The sequence below is a fragment of the Ovis aries genome, chromosome 18 (assembly GCF_016772045.2).
Source record: "Ovis aries strain OAR_USU_Benz2616 breed Rambouillet chromosome 18, ARS-UI_Ramb_v3.0, whole genome shotgun sequence".
In the NCBI taxonomy this organism is placed as follows: domain Eukaryota; kingdom Metazoa; phylum Chordata; class Mammalia; order Artiodactyla; family Bovidae; genus Ovis; species Ovis aries.
The window spans coordinates 31,887,252-31,893,476 of record NC_056071.1 but is presented as its reverse complement, the minus strand read 5'-3'; positions in this window follow the sequence as shown (position 1 = coordinate 31,893,476).

Sequence of the window (6,225 nt, the reverse complement as noted above, 5' to 3'; positions counted from 1 at the left end):
AAAGCTGCGGTTCTCAGAGGACAGGCTGGCCAGAGTGGACACAGCTCCTCTGAGCCTATAAGCAGAAGCAAGAAGCTTTTCCTTAAGCAAGGGGGGCGGGTTTTGTGCAGAGGGTCAATAATCTGTGGGGAGCACTCAGAGCCCCATCCTTGCTCTGCTGTGAGAACACAGAATTTTCATCTTGGCCTGGCTCCCTCCCCTCCCCTCTCCTCCCTTCCCCAGCCAGCAGCCTTCTGGGCTGCCTCCCCCCCAGCCAGCTGGTGTATGCTCAGAAAATCCAAACTCATTTCCATGTGAGTGGAGGGGGATATAATTAAGAAGGCCCCTTCCCCAAGTAGAAAGAGAGGGAAGCATCTTGCATGCCCAGGACTCACTGCTGGGGAAACAAAGTCAGGCCAGCTTTAAGGGCTCTCTGCCCACAGGATGCACAGGGCTCAGCTGAGCAGGCAATCTGATGACCCAGTGGTGACCCCCTGCAGGTCTGACCACATCCCTCTGCAGTCATCTGAACTGCCCAGGCAACTCTGCCATCAGCTCATCTTTTCCGAGCCGCACGTCTGCCCTTTGTAAAGGAGTCTCCTCTCTCTCAAGCCAGTCAGGACCCAGACCCTCCACCTGTGCTTCAGCCCAACCTAAGCGTGGTGGGAAATCCACTTACCCAGTGCTGGTGCTGTGCCCTGCTGTGCTATGTCGCTTCAGTCATGTCCGACTCTTTGCCACCCCGTGGACGGTAGCCCACCAGGCTCCTCTGTCCATGGAGATTCTCCAGGCCAGAATACTGGAGTGGGTTGCCATGCCGTCCTCCAGGGGATCTTCCTGACTTAAGGATCAAACCTGAGTCTCTTATGTCTCCAGCATTGGCAGGTGGGTTCTTCAACACCTGCGCCACCTGGGAAGCCCCACCTACTGCTTACTGACCGTCTGTCCTCAGGTGGACTGCCCGTAGAGAAGACAGGTTGAGGAGGAAGTAGCAGAAGTGCACTGGGGCCCCCAAGACCCACACACCTAGCTGGACTTGATTCACACACTGCAGGCACCACCAAAGACAGGGAGCAGGCTGCCCTGGCCCCAGCCCCAGCGCCAACCCTCTGCCCAGCCTGCAGCCCCAGGAAAAGGCTATCACCAGGAAGTTCGGCCTTACCATTTCATACTTTGTTTCCAGTCATCCTCGCCTTCTTCCCCGAGTGCCCCTAAGACACCCCAACAGGCCAAAAGATGAAATTAAGATGCCTCCAGGGATAGTGCAGAACTAGGTTCCTGGCCCACTGGGAAGGGCCAACAGATTCCTGATGCCCAGAGGTACAAGCCCCAAAGAGAGGGAGGCCATGGCAGCTGAACAGCCCAGCCGCCCCAGTCCTACAGTCAAGCCTGTGGCCCTGAAGCCAGCAGCATGTCCTGGCCCAGGCTGACCTCAACACTGACACTCTGTTTCCAGCCCAGGGCCCCATCAGCTGAGCTGCATGGCCCCAGTGTCTGCCCTCTCTGCAAAGATAAGCAAATTAAGAAATTGCCCACCCTGCCTTTAAGAACTGAGAATTCAGAATTGATGACAACACTGCCCACACGCACAGCGACTCACAACACAACCCACTTCCACCTACATTCTCCCAGCCAGTCCTACATTCTCTGCTCTCTCCCTTAGTGAGAGAGAGAATATAACCCTGTATTAGAGAAGGAAACTGAGGCACAGGGAGGGAGAGGGATCTGCCCAAACTCAGCTGATGGAAAGAAGCTAGGGACTCCAATAGCAATAGCTCATGCTGAGGCTACTATGTGCCGTGCGTGTTTCAGAGCCTCATTTGAATTCATTTCATCTTCATAGTCTTAAGAGGTAGTTATTATTATTGGGCTCCTTTTGCAAACATGGAAAGAGGAAGAGGTGTGCCCAAGGTCACACAGCTCATTAGACGAGGGCTGGGATGGCAGCCCAGTCAGTCTCTCTGGGACCCACACCTCTACCTTCTCTATCATAACGCTCTCAGTGCCGTCCACCCTTCTGTGGCTGCCTTCGGTGTGGGGCTGGACCTAAACAGTCCTCAGAAGCACCCGGACAGGGCCCAGGTTACCAGGTGTTCAAGAGGAGGGCAGGTCAGGGGCTGGGCTCAGCATCCCAAGCAATAGGGCAGCAGATGGAAACTGGGGCAGGTGCCAGGGAATTTTTTTCCAGGCTGGGGTGGGGGTGATGGGGTAGTGCTGAAGACTGTCCCACCTCCTGTCAAAGGGGGAGCCCTCTGGCTAGGCTCCTCCATGTTCATCTCAGCACCTGCTTCACCACCAGTGGACACCCCGGGCCAACCAACCTAGGGGCAAAGGGCCAGCGCCAGATGGCAGCCCACAACTGGTTGGCTACAGGCAGCCAGGGGAGGTGAGAACTGAGCCCATAAAAGTGATTTGGGGCAGTAACTCTAGTGGGAGAGTGCAGCTAGACTCTGGGCATGAAGGGGAAGAGGTACCCAGGGTGGGGAAAGCAGAGTGCCAGGGTCTGGCATGGTAATGAAGGGAAGTCAAATCAGAATGGTCCAGGTACAGGAGCCTGCCTTCCTCACTGGGGCCCAAGGCTGGCTTTGGGGCCTGGACCAAGGATGGCCACAGCCAGTGATGGGAAATGGACCAGCAGAGGAAGCAACAGATGTGGATGCTGACATGTCTGAGGCAGAGGCACACTCCTCCTGCCTTCCACCTCCCTGCAGCTCCTCCTGGGGGGAGTCAGGGGAGGAGGCTGGGAGAAAGAAATGAGGCAAGGGCTTCTGTCTAGGAGAAAACTACCTTGAACCAGTTCTCCCTGTGGAGGCAGTGCCAAATCCAAGAAGACCCCTTGCAGAATCAGAGAAATGAACACACACAGACGTGAGGTTCAGAGCTCCAAAGCCGCAAGAGGCCCTGGAAGCCTTCCGAGCAAGACCTTTCAGGGCCTTACTCAGAGCATTCCTCACACTCCAAGCTTCCTCTGACCCCTCCCCAACCCTGAGTCCATGACTACACCTGGTCTTCAAAGAAATGACCCACCCCTAACAAGAGGTCGGTGGGAGGTATGAGGATGGCAGGATAAAGAGCCCAAGCCCACAACAGCCCCTTCAAGAGGCTCAGAGCTTGGTGCCCAGCCAGGACCTACAGCTTCTAGTAACAGCAACTCTTCCTGTCCCCCAATCACCACCAGCACCCACTGCAGGGGCTGAGAGACCAGGGTGATCTGTCTACAGGGCAGCTGCTACTCAGCTTGAGCCCTGAGGCCACAGGAAAGTACACTCAGTGAAACGGGCAGCTAGTGTTCAACAGAAGCTAAAAATGAGTTTTTGTTGAAACTCCCGGTTTTAAAATAATTCACAAGTCAGATATTTATAGTCATGTAAGCCACGGCTGGGAATTCCAACTTACTGTGTGCTCATGATGTATAGGCCCATGACTGTATCACAACTATAGGCATGGCCACAACAGCCTCAGCCATCGCTGGACTTGGCCCAGCTCTTGGTAGCCCACGTCAGGGCTCAGGGCTGAAAAGGCAAGGCAGAAGAAGCCCTCCTCGGTTCATGCAGACTCTGATACCACACCTCATGCTTCCCTCAGTGGTCTGCCCACCCCTACCCCTCTGATTGGATGTTCCCCTCAAATGTCTAGCTCTCTCCTCCTACCCAGGGCTACCTCTTCCTTCTAGGCCAGCTCAGAATCACCCTAAATGGAGAAGTTCTCAGAACTTCCACCACCTTTCTTAGTCCTGAGCGTCAACCCTTCCCAGCAGCATGTCATTCTTGCATCTCTGTTCCCTGTCCTAGTCATTCTTGACACAGTTTTATATGATTGGTCCTACCTTAAACTGCTCAAATCAGAGTCTGGCCAGCCAAGTTGAGAGACAAAAATTAAAAATCCACAGGGGGGACATTCAGCGATAAACAAGAGAGTGGCAGAGAAGACAGACAACTTTTCTCCTTATGTCATGGCACTTGGGCTAAGTCATGTCCGACTCTTTGTAACTCTATGGACTGTAGCCTGCTAGGCTCCTCTGTCCATGGGATTTCCCAGGCAAGAACACTAGAGTGGCTTGACATTTCCTTCTCCAGGGGATCTTCCCAACCCAGGGATCAAACCCACGTCTCCTGCATTGCAGGAAGGTTCTTTACCGCTGAGCCACCAGGGAAGCCCCGTCAGGGCACTCAGGTCACCTCAAAACATGATAGATGCCCCCCATGGCTTCCAGGGGCAGCCCAGCATTCCTAGCCCCCAAACTCTGCCCATATGGCATTGGGCTTGTGGTGAGAGTGCCACCTGGTGGCCATTTCAGAACAGAGCGGACTGTTAGCAGACTAAATGTTGACCCTTGAACAACATGGGTTGGAACTGCATGGAACTGCATGGTTGGAAATGCATGGGATTTAACCAGTCCCCAGTTGGTTAAATCCTCACATGCAGAAGAGCAGAGTCAGAGGCTGGACCTTAAGTCATACATGGATTTTCAACTGCACAGTGGGTCAACACCACTAACCCTGCTTGTTTAAGGGGCAACTCTACACGCTCCCAAGACTTCCTGGAGTCAAACTCCTCCCTCTGCTCCACCCTACTTTTCCCCTCCCCTCCCCTCAGATCCATCTCTGAGGCTTCATTCTCAGCGCCCGAGGCCTGAGGCAAAGCAGGATCTTGTGGGAGTCACGCGGAATCCATCAAGACTAACACAGTCTCCTGACCAGATATGGCTGGGAGGCCAGGGATCAAGTCCCAGCTTGGCCACTGACTCACATTAAGCAAGACCCTATCCCAGGCCAGGCCTCTATTTCTTTGTTTACAAAATGAGAAAGAGAGGCTAAACCAGCAGCTCTCTGGTCTATCTAATCTAGACCAGAGTAGACAAAGCTTCCTCATTCTATCTTCTGCATTTGCTTCTTGTTTGTAGGCTGAAATAAACATGCTTTTAAATCTCTGGAGGATAGGAGGCGTCCCAGGACCCTTCCGGTTCTGATGTGATCCTTACGCCTGCTAGGGCCACCTGAATGAGGAAAAGAAATGCATGCAAACACGTGATTTCCCACACTCACTTTCTTTCCTGGACACCCCAATTCTTGGGGTCAGAAGTAACCCTCAGAGGCAGTCCAACCTGGGAGCCCCTACAACAGCCCTTTTGGATGTCATGTAGCATCCGCTTACATCCAGTGAGGATGCGCTTACCCCCAAGGCAGCCTTGCCCATCTCCTTAGCTCTGACAAACAAAGGCTTCTTCCCCAGTGGGAGACTCCTACCCAGTGGTCCCAAATCTGTCCTCTAAGGCCTCTGTCCTCACAGACCACATCTAATCACTCTTCTTGCAATAGAGCCCTTCAGAGAGAGATTTCAACACAGAGGTCATGTCCCCTGAAATCTTTTTTTTTTTCAGGGTAAATAACTCCATTTCCAACTTGGTCCCACATGGGGCTTTACTTGGTCTCTCTAATCCTGGTTGGTCCCTAGGACATCATCAACTAGTCATTTAACAAACACCTACTGAGACCGCCCTAGGCAGTCTGGTTTGTGACCATCTCCTTCTGAGACTGGGGTGTAGATCAGATATACCACCTAGAAGAGAGAGGAGTCAACGACGGGAAAGACTTCTCCGCTCCTATTACAGCCCCTCCAGAGGCACTGCCTTGTTGGGCTGAGATACTGGGTTGCTAAATCTTGTTGATCTTAGCTTAGGGTGGTCCTTGAACCAATTTCCATCCATCAGCAGTGGCTTTCTGAGAGACTGGTTGAGAAAGATTGAGTCTGGATCTGGGCCCAAGAGGGGAAGAAAGGAGACCCCATCATGCAGAAGAGCAAGTGGTGTTCTGGTTTCCTCCCACAGGACCTCAGAGTGTCCCTGTTTCTGTCCCTCCTGTCAGGGGTGCCTCATCATCAGGATCTTGACTCCATCGGTCATCTGGAACATTCACCAGCCCAGCTCTGAGTGCCTTGAAATTTCTGGTATACATGTTGTCAACGTCCACTTACAAATGTTGAGGGAAAATATCAAACAGGACACAGCTGAGGCTCCAAGAGGTTAGGTTCTCCATGGAAAAGAGACCTACACTTCAGTCAGTCTGACTTAGAAGCCTGATTTCCCTCCAGGACTCAGGCTTCCACTTCCAGGAAGGATAAATAGTGAGCAGACCCTTCAGGCCCTTTGAGTGGCTTCCGGCCTGCCAAGCAGGCATGAGGCCCCAGGTGCATGCATTGATGGAATCGCACGGACTCAATCCTGCCCAAGTTCTAGCATGGCCCGTT